Source organism: Sminthopsis crassicaudata, chromosome 3 (genome assembly GCF_048593235.1).
Source record: "Sminthopsis crassicaudata isolate SCR6 chromosome 3, ASM4859323v1, whole genome shotgun sequence".
In the NCBI taxonomy this organism is placed as follows: domain Eukaryota; kingdom Metazoa; phylum Chordata; class Mammalia; order Dasyuromorphia; family Dasyuridae; genus Sminthopsis; species Sminthopsis crassicaudata.
This window is the reverse complement of record NC_133619.1, coordinates 357,215,808-357,232,642: the sequence shown is the minus strand read 5'-3', so window position 1 is coordinate 357,232,642 and position 16,835 is coordinate 357,215,808. Positions and strand designations below refer to the sequence as shown.

The window sequence follows — 16,835 nt, the reverse complement described above, 5'->3', positions numbered from 1 at the left end:
ATTTCTATTCCATACTAAGTTGTGTGATTTTTAAAAAAGCATTAGCTAATCTCTATTGCCCTAAATATTGAGTTGATTATATAGAATCCTAGTGTTTTGTTTTTGTTTTTGTATTTATTAGAGCTAGATGGAACATTGGAGAACATTTAGCCTAAATTTAGCATTTTACAGTAAAGGGAACTCAGAGAAGTTGAGATTTATCAAAACCACACAGTTGAACCAAGATCAGAAATCTACCCTGAGGTCTGCTATTCTTTCTGTTACCTAAAATAATGATGATGATGATGTAAAGGGAAGGGTTGAACATTATGAAAGGAATCTAAAATTAGTCAGGTCCCACGAATTCAAGATTTCTCATAACTTGTATAAATGTGGGCTTACAGTTAATTTTTGTGTTATCTTTAACATAATTGAATTGTTGAAAAATGAGCTTTATGGATAAAGGTAAGATAGAATTCAAGGATATTAAGTGATATAAAAAGAAATTATTTTAATAATTTCAAATAACAATTAACTCCCAATTTTACATGTGCTGATTAAAAGCCAATTCATAAAAGCAGACCCCCCCAAGATTTTTACTAAACAATATTTAATTGGATTACCTTTTGTAACTCTTAAGACTTTTGAAAGTAATAAAGCCAATTTTATTTAACAATCTTTTATAGTTTACTCCATTGCTAAGATGCAGTCTAAAGAGAGATAAGACCTAGAAGCCAGGAAATCTGAATCAAAGTTTAGGTTCTGATATATATCAGCTTGGTAACTCTGGGACAATCCCTTAATCTCTTAATAATCTAGCCCAGTGATTTGAAACTCAAATAGAAATGATAGCAACTGAACTTCATATAAAAATTCCAGTGGAAATCCCATATTAACTTCTATAACTGCATATTAACATTTATTTTATATTGTTATTTTTATTTATTTTGTTTAAAAAATTCCCAATTACAATTTAATTTGGTTCTGCCTCTCTAGTGACTGCTGTAGACTCTAAGGCTGAGAATTTGATAGCTCCCAATATTCTTGGTTATAATAAAAATTCAGGTCTGTCATTGACAGGGGGAATTTTCTCATCAGGAAGTTTTCAATAATCAGTGACATAACTGGTTCAGTCCACTTACAATGTTTTAGGATTTGCATTATTTCAGAGTGACTTCTAATTTGTTACTCCTCCCCACATGACTTGACTTTGTCTAATATAATGATTTTTGCAAAGTACATTGTATTCCTTAGGAATATTGCAGATATGTAAAATAACAATATGTTGGCCATTGCATGGAAATTTGAAAAAAGAAAAATCTTGTCCCAACAGATTTATAATCTGAACCATGACAGTAAAAACATAAATGTCTTTCTCCTGGATCTTGCCTGTGAATTACTCTCCCTGAAAAATACAGTTTCTGCTCATAGAATTTTTTGTTTTTCTAGAAGTTTCACATACTGAAGACTAAAATTCGCTCCCTAAGATATATACTAGCATCATTTCAAATGATATATGCTCAGGTCTTTTGTCCAAATAAATAGTATTGGAGACCTTTTTCCATTTCTCTAGCTATGCTGTTCAACTATCTCATAGATCTTATTGTTCTAAATTTAGTTTAATTCATCTCAGGTTCCTTTCTTGCAGACAACTCCTATTGATTATTTTCCATGAAATCATATCTTTCATAAGCACATGTTGGCATATGCTTTCTATTCTATATTTATTCACTCTTGTCTTTTTAATAAATTAAATAAATCTGTATGCTTAATAATTTTCATCTTCCTCATTATTCATTCTTTCTTATGTTTATTCATACATAAATAATATCCTGCCATTCGTCTTCAGAAATTTTACTTTAATCAATTGGACAGCAGAAGAGTTTACTTAGAAATATATAATTTTAGAGCCCAATCAGTCCTAATCTACCACCTGATTCACAAAGCTCCATTACTACTTTCAAGATAAGTGGCCATTCACTTACTTTTAAGCCTCATCAAAAAATCCCCTACCTAATATGACAGGATTTTCTATTTTCAGGCAAATTTAATTATTACAATATTCTTCCTTATATTAAGGCAAAATCTACTTCCATGTATTTCTCAATGGAATCATTAAAATGTGGCTCCAAGAACTGAACATAATACTATAGATGTTTTCTGACAGGAATATAGTGAAAATCCTAACTCCATCCTTATGTGTGTGTGTGTGTGTGTGTGTGTGTGTGTGTGTATAAAAATGTATATGTGTGTGTTTTACCATCTTCTATACATACATACATATTAGTCATTCATAAGAATATTAAATGGAATGAAGTTAAAAAACAAAGATTTGCAATACATCATCAAAGATCTTCTCTGTTGGAATCAATTACTTCACCAATATTTTTTGAAAATACTTCTTCAGTAAATTGTAAACCTCCTAATTTCACTATTTTTAAAATTTTGACTACAAAGATATTTCTCAAGATGCCCAAATATGCTGCTTAAATATAGATACATTATGTCATCATCATTCCTCTGATGTAATTCTTCCTCTCTTCTAATAAGTAGTAAATTAAATAAGTAAAAATAAGTTAAATGGGAAGGAAACAAATTTGGTATAACAGACACATGATATAGTACATCAAGTTCTTGATTTGATTTTAGCAAGACAAGTTAAAATAATACAATTTGGTCCTTTAATCCTGGGCTTTTTTCATTTGTTTTTCCTTTGGGCCTTAGTTTCATCTATAAAAATAGCAAATTGGACTCAAAACTCCCAAGATTTTATTATTTCAGGAGATGATCGCTTCCCTTTTTAACTAATCAATCCTTCATTAGAGGATAGTTATTTTTAGTAGTGTACATTCTTAAGCTATATTTAGGCAATAATTTGGATTAGAAGCAATTAAATATCTATACACGCTATAAAAACTGGCTATTAATTGACCACTCTCCAGTAATCACATAATAATATATCTAAATAGTGATTCTTAAAGGTTATTCCCTGTTTTTCCATAAATGTGCCAAAGAAGTTGTTGATATATTACCAACAAATTGAAATTTATAAATTATTTGTTTAATATATATTATAATATATATTATATATATTAATATAATATATATTTGTTTAATATATATTCACACAAATATGTATACATAGTATTCACAAAATAAATAAGATTTATTTTAATGCACATTTTATAATTTCAAACAAAAATATTCTTGTCTTTTAAAAAAACAATTATAATTACATATACAATTTTGATATACTTTTAAAAACAATTTGAGTTCCAAATGTTTTTCTTCTCACCCTCCCTCTCCAATTCCCTCATTGAGAAAGCAAGAAAGTTAGTGAAGGTTATACATGTGTAATCACGCAAAATATATTTCCATAATAGTCAAGTTATAAAAGAAAACAAAACCCTACAAAAAAAGAAGATAGAAAAGGAGAGAAGAGAAAGAAAAAAGTTTAAAAAAATTAAAAGTATGTTTCTATTGGCATTTAGGCGGCAACAGTTCTTTCTCTGGAGGTTAATATTTTTCATCACACACCTATCTACATTTTCTGGGATTATTTTATAGATGGGAATAACTGTAATTCAGATTCAATCATCATTATCTATCAATTATTATTATATTGCTGTTACTATGTGCAATATTCTGGTTCTGTTCACGTTCATTTTATCTCAGTTTGTGTAAGCATTCTGCTCCTCACTGATTATAGCACAATATTATTCCATCACAATCATATACCACAAGTTTAGCCATTTCCCAACTTATGACAATTTCTCAGATTTCAATTCTTTACTACCAAAAAATAAAGCTGCTGTAAATATTTTAAATACACCGAAGTCATTTTTTCTTTTTTTGAATATCTTTACATGCAGACCTAGAGGTGGTATTGCTGGTTGAAAGGGTATGCATTAATTCATAGATCTTTATACACAGTTCCAAATTAGTTTCCAGAATGTTTATATCAGTTTACAACTCCAACAGTACTTTAGTGTCCAAGGTTTCCCACATGCTATCCAAAAGTTTCATTTTCTTTGTCTTTCCAATCTGATGTCTGTGGAGTAGTACCACAGACTTGTTTTAACTTGAATTTCTCTAGTCAATAGTGATTTATTCTCTCTCTCTCTCTCTCTCTCTCTCTCTCTCTCTCTCTCTCTCTCTGTATATATATATATATATATATATATATATATATATATATATATATATATTCATATTACTTCAGAAAGCTTTGGTAACTCCACTTGAAAACTTCCTGTTCATATTCTTTGTTCAATTGTCAATTGTTCCGAGATGGGACTTATTTACTCATTTATTTATTTATTTGGTTGGTTGCTTTCTGGATGATTTATCAAATTTGATGCAATTCTACATATATTTGATAAATGAAGCCTTTATCAGAGAAACTTATTTTAATTTTTCATAGTTATTATTACTATTTATTTTCCTTCATCTTATATTTTCCTCTTTGTTCTATTTTCTCTATCGTTTTACCCCATTTCTTTTCTTTTTCTTTTTTTTTATTATTGTTAAAGCTTTTATTTGCAAAGCATATGCATGAATAAGTTTTCCAACATTGACTCTTAAAAAACATTTTGTTCCAAATTGTCCCTTCCTTCTCCCTACCCCTCCCCCAGCTGGCAAGTAGTCCAATACATGTTAAATATGTTTAAATATATGTTAGATCCAATATATGTATAAATATTTATACAGTTATATTAGTTGCACAAGAAAAATCAGATCAAGAAGGAAAAAAAAAGAAAAACTGAGAAAGAAAACAAAATGCAAACAAATAACAACAGAGAAAGTGAGAAAGCTATGTTGTGTTCCACACTCAGTTCCCACAGTCATTTCTTTAGCTGTTGGTGACTCTTTTCATCACTGCACAAGTGGAACTGGTTTGAATCATCTCAGTGTTGAAGAGACCACATCCATCAGAATTGATTTTCCTATACTCTTCTTGTTGCCATGTTCAATGATCTCCTGGTTCTTTGCATTTCACGCAGCATCACTTCATGTAAGTCTCTCCAGACCTCTCTGAAATCATCCTGGTCATTTCTTACAGAACAACAATATTCCATAACATTCATATACCACAATTTATTCAGCCATTCTCCAATTGAGGGGCATCCACTCAGTTTCCAGTTTCTAGCCACTACAAAGAGGGCTGCCACAAACATTTTTTCATATGGGTCTCTTTCCCTCTTTTAAGATCTCTTTGGGAGGTAAGCCTAGTAGCAACACTGTGAGGTCAAAGGATATGCACAGTTTGATAACTTTTTGAGCATAATTCCAAATTGCTCTCCACAATGTTTGGATCCGTTCACAATTCTACCAGCAATGTATCAGTGTCCCAGTTTTCCCACATCCCCTCCAACATTCGTCATTATCTTTTCCTGTCATCTTAGCTAATGACAGGTGTGTAGTAGAAATAATGATTTGGAGCACCTTTTTATGTGGCTACAAATAGTTTCAATTTATTCATCTGAAAATTGTCTGTTCATGTCCTTTGGCTATTTATCAATTGGAGAATGGCTTGAACTATTATAAATTTGAGTCAGTTCTCTAAATATTTCAGAAATAAGGCCTTTATCAGACCCTTTGGATGGAAAGATGTTTTCCCAGTTTATTGCTTCCCTTTCTTGCATTCATTTTATTTGTACAAAAACTTTTTAACTTACTATAATTAAAATTATCTATTTTATGATCAATAATGAGCTCTGGTTCTTCTTTGGTCACAAATTCCTTCCTCCTCCACAAATATGAGAGGTAAACTATGTTCTTCTAATTTGTTTATAGTATCATTCTTTATTTCTATATCATGAATCTATTTTGACCTTATCTTGGTTATATAGGGTTAGGTATAGCTCTATGGGCTCTGTGCCTACATTCTGCTATACTAGTTTCTAATTTTTCCAGCAATTTTTATCAATTAGTGAATTCTTATCCCAAAAGTGTACTCCATTCATTTTCAAAAGCATTTTACTTCTATTACTTTTCATAATTATCCCTTTCTTTTTCAGCCCCTTCCATCTCTTATATCCTTTCTCTTTTTTTTTCCTATAGCATAATACTTTTTTTTTTACTTAGCTAAAACTAATTTTCTACATCTTTGAGTCAAGTTATGACAAATATTAGGTTCAAACACTCCTATCCAATTTCTCCATATTGCCTTCCAATGTAAAAGATAATTCATGCCACTTTTATAAGTGAATTTGCATTCCCTTTCTGAGTGAAACAAGGTTGCCCAGTATCACCATTACTATACAATATAGTCTTAGAAACTCTAGCCTCGGCAATAAGAGCCGAGAAAGAGATTAAAGGAATTAGAGTAGGAAATGAGGAAATCAAATTATCACTCTTTGCAGATGACATGATGGTATACTTAGAGAACCCCAAAGACTCTGCTAAAGAGCTATTAGAAATAATTCAGAGTTTTAGCAAAGTTGCAGGATACAAAATAAATCCACATAAATCCTTAGCATTTTTATACATTACCAACACAATCCAACAGCAAGAGATACAAAGAGAAATTCCATTCAAAATAATGGTCGATAGTATAAAATATTTGGGATTATATCTACCAAAGGAGAGTCAGGAATTATATGAGCAAAAGTACGAAACACTTGCCACAAAAATAAAGTCAGATTTAAATAATTGGAAAGACATTCAGTGCTCTTGGATAGGCCGAGCGAATATAATTAAGATGACAATACTCCCTAAACTAATCTATTTATTTAGTGCTATACCAATCAGACTCCCAAGAAACTATTTTAATTACCTAGAAAAAATAACAACAGAATTCATATGGAAGAACAAAAGGTCGAGAATTTCAAGAGAAGTAATGAAAAAAAAAATAAATGAAGGTGGTCTAGCTGTACCTGATCTAGAACTATATTATAAAGCAACAGTCACCAAATCCATTTGGTATTGGCTAAGAAATAGACTAGTTGATCAGTGGCATAGGTTAGGTTCTCAGGGCAAGAGAGTGAATAAAATTAGCAATCTAGTGTTTGATAAATCCAAAGATCCCAAATTTGGGGATAAGAATTCATTATTTGATAAAAACTGCTGGGAAAACTGGAAATTAGTATGGCAGAAACTAGGCATGGACCCACATTTAACACCACATACTAAGATAAGATCAAAATGGGTCCAAGATTTAGGCATAAAGAACAAAATCATAAATAAATTGGAGGAACATGGGATGGTTTACCTCTCAGACTTGTGGAGGAGGAAGGAATTTGTGTCCAAGGGAGAACTAGAGACCATTATTGATCACAAAATAGAAAATTTTGATTACGCCAAATTAAAAAGTTTCTGCACAAACAAAACTAATGCAAACAAGATTAGAAGGGAAGTAACAAATTGGGAAAACATGTTTACAGTTAAAGGTTCTGATAAAGGCCTCATCTCCAAAATATACAGAGAATTGACTTTAATTTTTAAGAAATGAAGCCATTCTCCAATTGATAAATGGTCAAAGGATATGAACAGACAATTTTCAGATGATGAAATTAAAACTATTTCCACTCATATGAAAGAGTGTTCCAAATCACTGTTGATCAGAGAAATGCAAATTAAGACAACTCTGAGATATCATTACACACCTGTCAGATTGGCTAAGGTGACAGGAACAAATAACGATGAATGTTGGAGGGGCTGTGGGAAAACTAGGACACTGATGCATTGTTGGTGGACCTGTGAAAGAATCCAACTATTCTGGAGAGCAATCTGGAATTATGCCCAAAAAGTTATCAAAATGTGCATACCCTTTGACCCAGCAGTGCTACTACTGGGCTTATATCCCAAGGAAATACTAAAGAAGGGAAAGGGACCTGTATGTGCCAAAATGTTTGTGGCAACCCTTTTTCATAGTGGCTAGAAACTGGAAAATGAATGGATGTCCATCAATTGGAGAATGGTTGGGTAAATTATGGTATATGAATGTTATGGAATATTATTGTTCTGTAAGAAATGACCAGCAGGAGGAATACAGAGAGGCTTGGAGAGACTTATATCAACTGATGCTGAGTGAAACCAGTAGGGGATCATTATACACTTCAACAACAATACTGTATGAGGATGTATTCTGATGGAAGTGGATATCTTCAACATAGAGAAGAGCTAGTCCAATTCCAATTGATCAATGATGGACAGAATCATCTACACCTAGAAAAGGATCACTGGGAAATAAGTGTAAACTGAGAGTATTGTGTTTTTTTTTTGTTTGTTTGTTTGTTTTGTTTTTTTGTTTTTGTTCTGTTTTGTTTCTCTTCCCAGATTATTTTTACCTTGCAAATACAATATTTCCTTTGCAACAACAACAACAAAATGCGATTCTGCACATATATATTGTACTTAGGATATACTATAAGATATTTAATATATATGGGAATGCCTGCCAACCAGGGGAGGGGGTGGAGAGAAGGAGGGGAAAAACTCGGAACAGAAGGGAGTACAAGGGATAATGTTGTAAAAAAAAAATTACCTATGCTTATTTACTGTGAAAGAAAATGTTATAATTATAAAAATTAATAAAAAAATAAAAAAAAGAATTTGCCCCTTTCTTTCTCTTTTCAGTGTGTTCCTCTTTATCAGACATTAATTTTATTTTTTAAATACACTTCTATCATATTCAGATTATAACCTTTCCCTGTTTATGTATAATCCTTTAAACTGATGTAATATTATAAAATTCTCAATAGTTACAATTATCATCTTATCAAATCTTTTGAATTTCTTCACCTTTTTATGTCTTGCATTTGAATATCAAATGTTTTATTCATTTCTATTCATTTAATAAGGTGCTTAAAATCCTCAATTTCTTTGCAAATCTGTTGGTAAGGATTATTATAGTTTTCCTAGGTAGGTGATTTAGGGGTTTAAGCCTTGCTTTCTGGCCCTCAGAAATATCATATTCCAACCCTTCTGATTCCTTAATGTACAAGATGATGAATTTTTTATTATCCTGCATATGACTACATGATAATATGGAATTTTTTCTGGACACTTCCAATATTTTTATCTGACCTGAGAGATACAGAATTTAATCCTAATATTCCTGAGAGTTTTCATTTTGGTATCTTTTTCACAAGGTAGAGAAGTCTTTCCATTTCTAGTTTAGTCTCTATTCCTGTGATGCCATGCCAGTTTTCTTTAATAATTTCTCAAGAAATGGTATTCAGGGTATTTTTAAATCATATATTTTAGGTAGTACAATAATTCTTAAATTATCTCGCCTTGTTCTGAATGATTTTCCCGATCATTTCTTTTTACAATGAATTATTTCATATTTTGTTCTATTTTTTCATTCTTTTGATTTTGTTTATTATTTATTTAGGCCTCATGGAATCTTTAGCTTTCATTTGCCTAGTTCTGACACTTAAGTAAGGATTTTCTTTTATATGTTTTTTCCACTTGCTCTTTAAGACTTTCAAAGGAGTTTTTCCCCCTCAAATTATTTTTGTACATTTCCCCCCATATGATCAATTCTGCTTTTAAAGTTGTCATTTGTGTATTTTATATATTTTTTATTATTTTTGGCCAATTCTGTTTTTTAGTCATTCTTCATTTTAGTGAAATTTTTGTGCCTTTTTTTTTTTATTATTTTGCTTATTTTATTTTTTTAAGGCATTGCTTTCTTCAGTATTATTTGTGCCCCCTTTATCAAGCTCTTGACATTTTTCAAATTTTTTTTTTATCTTGCTGTCATTTTTTCCCAGATTTTTCTTTACTTTTCTTATTTAACTTTTACTTTTCTTATTTTTATTTTCTAAGCTCTTCCAGGCAGGCGTTCTTTTGGGGATCTGAACCTTATTCATGATTCTTTGAGGCTTCTCTTATAGCACTTTTGAGTTTGTTGCCTTTTTATGATTTTGTGTTTTGACTGTCCCTGTCACAATAGTAACTTTCTATAATTAGGTTCTTAATATTTTTGTTTTCTCATTTTCCAACCAATTTCTTAACTTTTAAATTTATATTTGGGTTCTGCTCTTAAGTGTTGGAGGTTTTTATTCAAAACTTCAGAGTTCCTTGTGCACCTTTTTTTAGAGCTAGTTCTGGACATATGTAAGATTTCTATTCTTCCTAAAGAATATGAGCTAAGAAAAGGTATGCATACTATTCTCCTTGCCTGTGTTATATAAATGATCAGAATCCCTGGAACTGTAAGTAGGGTCCCTACTCCTTTGCAACCAAACACAAGCTCTTATGTGCTTGTGCTCTTGCTCACCTTGGGAATACTATGCAACTTTATCAAAAACTCCTTTCAGTGGATTATGCCTATCAATTAATGTCATCATAGTTGGAATCCCTGTCACTATCTGAAATAGTTTTCTTATTATTGTTATTATTAGGTTTTTGTTTTTGTTTTTTAGAGGAAATATGCAAAAATGTTTGTAGCAGCCCTTTTTATAGTGGCAAGGAAATGTAAATTGAGTGGTTGCCATCAGTTGGGGAATGCTTGAATGTCTGAATGTACAGGAATATCATTGTTGTATATAAAATTCAAGCAGGACCTACATGAATAGATGCTAAGAGAAGTGAGCAAAATCAAGAGAACACTGTACACCGCAGCAAAAAGAATACATGATTATCAACTGTGTTGGACCTTTTTCTTTTCAATAATGAGGAGATTGAAGAGAATTACAATAGGCTTGTTATGGAAAGAGCCATTCACATCCAGAGAGATAACTATGGAGACTAAATATGGATCAAAGCATAGTATTTTCACTTTTTTTGCTTGTTTGCTTGTGTTTTTTTTTCTTTTTCATGTTTTCTTTTCTCCTTTTAATCTGATTTTTCTTGTGCATCATGAAAATTATGGAACTATGTTTAGAAGAATTACACATGTTTAACCTATATTAGATTGCTTGCTCTTTCTAGAGAAGAGGGAAGGTAGGGAAGCTGGGGATGGAAGGAGAACTTTTGGAACATAATATATTTTCAAAGATGAATGTTGAAAACTGTCTTTACATGTATTTGGAAAAATAAGCTATTATGAATAAAACAAGATATAAATTTAAAAAATTAGTTATTTTAATCAAGAATGTTTCATCCATTTAAATAATATTTTCCCAAGTTTCATGTCAAAAAACTTTTTATCATTTCATTTTTATAAGATTTGGAGTTCCATTTGTTTTCTCTTTCCCTCCCTTCTCTCCTGTCTTCCAAAGATGGTAGGCATTTTCATATCATTTATGTCTGTGCCATCATGTAAAACATATTTCCTTTTCATCAGAATTATAAAAGAAGAAACATTTCAAAAAAGAATAATAAAAAAGAAAGAATTAAGTAGAAGAAAAATATGCTTTTTTCATTCAGAATCACATGTAGATAATATTTTTCTTCATAAGCCCTTAGTACTTTTCTTGTTTCACTGTGTTTCTAAGAAAAACTTAGTTATTCATAGTTGATAATCACAAAACATTGCTAATGCTGTGTACAATGTTTTCCTGGTTCTGTTCTTTTCACTTTGATTCATTTTGTACAAATCTTTTCAGGTTTCTCTGAATTATGCCTGATTATAATTTCTTATCGCACACTGTTGTTCATATATAATAACTTGTTCAGATATTTCAAAATTGAAGGGCTTCCCCAAAGTTTCCAATATTTTGCCACCAAACAAAAGGGCTATCATGAATAATTTTTGTATATTTAAGTTTCCCCCTATTTAAGATCTTTTTGGGTTACACAGCTAATAGTGGTATTGCTGGATCAAAAGTTATTCACCATTTGGTTATATTTTGGGCATAGTTCCAAATAGCTCTAATTCCACTAACAGTGTATTACTGTCTAAATTTTCCCACACATCTTTCAACATTTATCTCTTTCCTTTTTTTTTTCTTTTGTCATATTAGCCACTTTGACAGGTGTGAAGTGGTTCTTTAATCAAAAATGATTCAGAAGGGGATGATTCTGGGAAGATGGTGGAATAGGTTGAGAAATTTCAAGCTATGCAGATTTCCCTCACAAAGAGATCACATTTGAATCTCAGGGTGAACACAGACAGTGAAAAATCAAGAAGACTTGGGGCACAACATGGGTCCTCTAGCTAACAACCCAAGAAAGACTCCAGGCTGGGGATTAACCCATGTGAAGTGAAAACACCTTCACACTAGCTACAGAAACAACAAATGGGGATATCTTGGGTGAGTTGGGTTTGGCTGGAGTCTCCTTTCACCTCTTGAACTGTTTGTGAAGTTGCAGTCTGAGTCCAAGAGAACTGAATGAATCTCAGCTCATTAGGAATGCCAGGCCCAGCTGTGCTGCAGAGATACAGTCCTAGATAAGAAGAAACCAGCATACTTATAAATGCAGAAGCTCTGAGTCAGGGACAATGCTAGTTGTGGGGCACTTGCTAGAGGATGGAGCTCTTGGTTTGGGGTTCCAGGTCAGAGGGAGAGTTGAAGGAAAGATTGAGGAACCATTCTGCACCCCATGATTAAAGGTACTTACATTAATATATCTTATTTTAAAAATGAATCAGCAAAAAAGAAACAACCTCACCACAGAAACTTACTATGGATATAGGGAAGGCAGGGATCCATCTTCAGAGGAGGATACTGATGTAGGGAAACAAAAAAAAACCTTCTTTCCCCAAAAAAGTAAAATGAAATGGTTCCCTGTCCAGACAGAATTTAACAAAGAACTCAAAAGAGAATTTTAAAATCAAATCAGAGTTACTGAGGAAAAACTAAGTTAACCAGCAAGAAAAGGAGACAAAGAGTCTGAAAAATGAAGATAATTCTGAAAATTAGAATTGGGCAAGGGAAAGCCAGTGATGCTATAAAGGAACAAGAGATAACAAAATATTATAAAGAATGAAAAAAATGGAACAAAATGTGAAACAAAAGAAAAATGACATATCTGGAGAACAGATCAATAATAGAAAATATAAGAATAATTGGGTTGCCTAAAAGTTGTGATAAATGACATAACAATTCATGAAATAACCTGAAAACAATGTCCTGGAGTGATAGAACATGAAGGAAAAGTAGAAATAGAAAAAAATCCACTGATCACTCCCTCAATGAGATCCTTTGTGAAAAACACATAGGAATGTTATTGACAAATTTTGAAAATCCTAGATCAAAGAGAAAATTTTGCAACAAGCAAGGAAAAAAACAATTCATATATGCTGGAAGTACAATTAAAATTGTACAGAACATATCAGCAGGTGCAATAAAAGACTGCAGGTCCTGGAATCACATCTATGTGTTATAGGCCAGAACTCTGAAACAAAGATTCTTACAAGGTGTTAAGTCAGTGGAATTGATAAGACAATGGTTATCTAGTTTAGCATGGTGATTAATAGTTCTCTAGTTCAGTACATGTACTTCTACAAGATTTACACCTACAATGATGTAATTATAATAGAGTATATAACAGCCAACAGGGACTGAGAGATATGTTCATTCCATTGTCCACCTTTGTGGTGGTTGGAGGCTGAAGCACAAGCCTGGGGACTCAGAGCCAGATTCATTCACTTCATCTCACACCACCTTGGTGTCTGACCTCCTGCACTTCCCTCACTAAGACCAGGGCTGGTCTGAAAGGCTCTCCAGAAATATGCCCAGCCCCAGGCAAGGAGACAATAAAGAATTTAGACTTTAACACCTGGCTATTCTCCTGGTGATTACTGAACTGAAAGGAAAATTGCTCCAAGACCTCCAGAAAACCAACAAGAACATTACATCTATGGACAATCAAAAGAACTGGACCTGGAGCCAAAATATCATATCCAGAAAAATTATCTATGATATTGAATGAAATAAAATGTACTTTCAACAAACTTGCAGATTTTCAGGACTTTCTATCAACCAAATTCAAACTTAATGGGAAATTTAAGAGCCAATATCAAAAATCAATTTCAAAGAACTAAACATGGACCAATTGTTCATTTTTTTACATGGGAAACAAATACCATATGTTTAAGATGGATATTAACAATAGGTTAATTCAGAGGAAAATTTTGGGTAGAGTTAAGGTAAAAATAATAATCATGTTATAAAATGAAACATATAGGAAGAATAGACACAGAGATACTAGAGAAGAAAGGAGGGATAATAGTTTGAAAATCTATTCACATAAGGAATGGGTTAAATAGGCAACACTATATATATACAGACACATACACACATATGTATATGAGGGATAGGTGGACAGGGAAGCAAAGGGTGAGGGAAGAAGACAAAGGAGGAATCCAAGTGTGGAGGGTGGTTAAGTAATATCAAGACAAGTTTAATAGAAGAATTAGAATAAAGAGTCAGTGGGGAAAGGAAAGATATGTATGTGTGTAGGTGTGTTTGTGTGTGTGTATTTATATTTATATATATCATATTTTTATTATTATATATATATTATAATAAATATATTTATATTTATATCTATCTATCTATGTACATAAATATATTCTTTCTTAACTATAGCTTGCTTGGAGGTGGGAGGTGGGAGAAAAACAATTTTAAAAGAAAAATAGTCATTTAGAACACTTCATATATATCAACACCACATTTGCATCCTAAAAGGAGTTTAATAGGGTCCCTTTTTCATCTTTTATCCCAAATAATTTACATAGTATTGGAATTAATTGTTTTTCAAATGTTTGGCACAATTTACTTATAAACCCATCTGGCCATGGTGATTTATCCTAGGGAGTTCATTAATGGTTTACTTAATTTCTTTTTCTAAGAAAGTAGGGTTTAGACTTTCTATGTCTTGATTTATTAATCAAGGTAAATTTTCATAAATATTTATCAATAGTTGTTTTTTCTTTGAATCTCATTAATCTTACCTTTGATTTTTTTTTCAGGATTTTCAATCTTGTTTTTCAATTTTTAATTAATTTGAATTTTTAATTTGTTTTTTTTTTCAAGCATTTTTGTAGTTGTATACCCAATTCACTGATTGGTTCTTTTCATTTTTTAGTTTGACTGATATAAGAATTTAGAGAAATGAATTTTCCTCTAAATACTGTTCTGGCTACATCCTATTTATTTTGGTATGTTGCCTCATTGTTGTTATTCTCTTCAATCAACTTAATGATTGTTACTTTGATTTGTTCTTTGACCCGTTTATTCTTTAAGATGCATTCATTTATTTACTTTCCAATTAATTTTACGCTATCTTTCCACTGCTCTTTGTTGAATGTAATTTTAATGCAATATGATTAAAAGAATGCATTTAATATTTCTGCCTTTTAACATTTAAATTTGAGGGTTTGATGACCTATTTATTACATGGTCTATTTATGTACCATGTGCTCAAAACAAGAAATGTGAATTCTATCAAATATTTAAAGAACAATTAATTCCAATAATATGCAAACTATTTGTAAAAATAAGGAAAGAGTCCTTTTATGATGTTGCTTTGAATCACTAAACCACTGAAAAGCAGCATATATTTCATAGTTGATCATCCCACATTCTTGCTGTTTTGTACAATGTATTTCTAGTTCTGTGTCTTTCAGTTAGCATCTGTTCATGTAAATTTTCTCAGATCCTTCTAAAATCATATTTGTGTATAGAACAATAATATTCCAATACATTCATATATCACAGCTTATTCAGCCATTCCCCAATTGATGGGCATGTTCTAATTTTTCAATTTTTCCCACAACAAAAAGGCTGTTACACACATTTTTGCATATGTAGGTTCATTTCCCTCCTTTATGATTCCCTTGGGATATAAACCCAGTAAAGGCACTGTTTGGTTAAAGGGTATAGACAGTTTTATAGCTCTTTGGACATAGTTTCAAATCTCTCCAGAATGGTTGGATCATTTCATAATTAGTGTTCCAGTTTTCCCACATTCCCTCTAACATTTATCATTATCATTTCCTGTCATTTTAGCCAATCTGAGAGGTGTGAGCTGGTACCTCAAAGTTGATTTAATGTACATTTTCCTAATCAGAAGTTATTTAGAGCATTTTTTCATATACTTACACATGACTTTAGTTTTGTCATCTGAAAACTGTCCACTAATATCCTTTGACTATATATCAATTGGGGAATGAGTTGTATTCTTATAAAATTGACACAGTTATATATATTATTATATATTAATATATATTAAGATAGGATCTTTATCAGGAACACTGGATATAAAGATTTTTCCTAGCTTTGTACTTCCTTTTTCATCTTGTTTCTGTTGATTTTATTTGTTCAAAACATTTTTAATTTAATGTGATCAAAATTGTCCATTTTGCCTTTCATAATGTTCTCTGGTTCTTATGATATCATCCTTGATGCCCCAATCATGTAGCCATTTTTATCTTATTTTGGTATGGGATGTGAAATGCTGAGTTTCTGACATTTTCCAGTTTCCCCAACAATGTTTGTCAAATAGTGAGGTCTTTCTTATTCCAATAGCTGGAGTTTGGGGTTTATCAGATATTACACTATTATTACTATAGGCCTTGATTATTGTGTTGTGCATATCTAAGCTATTCCACTGATTCACCACTCTTATTTCATAGCCAGTACCAAATAGTTTTGATTAACACTGTTTCATAAAATAGTTTTAGGTATGGTATTACTAAGCCAGAATCCTTTGTATTTATTTTTTATTAATTTCCTTGATATTCTTGACTTTTTGTTCTTCCAGATGAATTTTGTTATCTTTTTCTGGTTCTATCAAATAATGTTTTGGCAGTTTGATTGGTATGGCATTGAAGAAGTAGATCAATTTAGGCAAAATTATCATTTTTATTTTATTAGCTCAGCCTATCCATGTGCTATTGATTTCCAATTGTTTAGATATGAATTTATTTGTGTGAGAAGTGTTTTGTAATCATGTTCACATAATTCTTAAGGTTTTCTTGGCAAATAGACCGATGTTGAATAATTGTGGTTATA

The 16,835-nt window shown here is 31.5% G+C and overlaps 1 protein-coding gene across 3 annotated transcripts in view; it reads left to right on the top strand.

Annotated features, from left to right (window-relative positions):
* The window catches only part of CNTNAP5 (contactin associated protein family member 5), a 949,942-nt gene that overhangs the window by 787,311 nt on the left and 145,796 nt on the right, over positions 1-16,835 (top strand). The window lies entirely within an intron of this gene.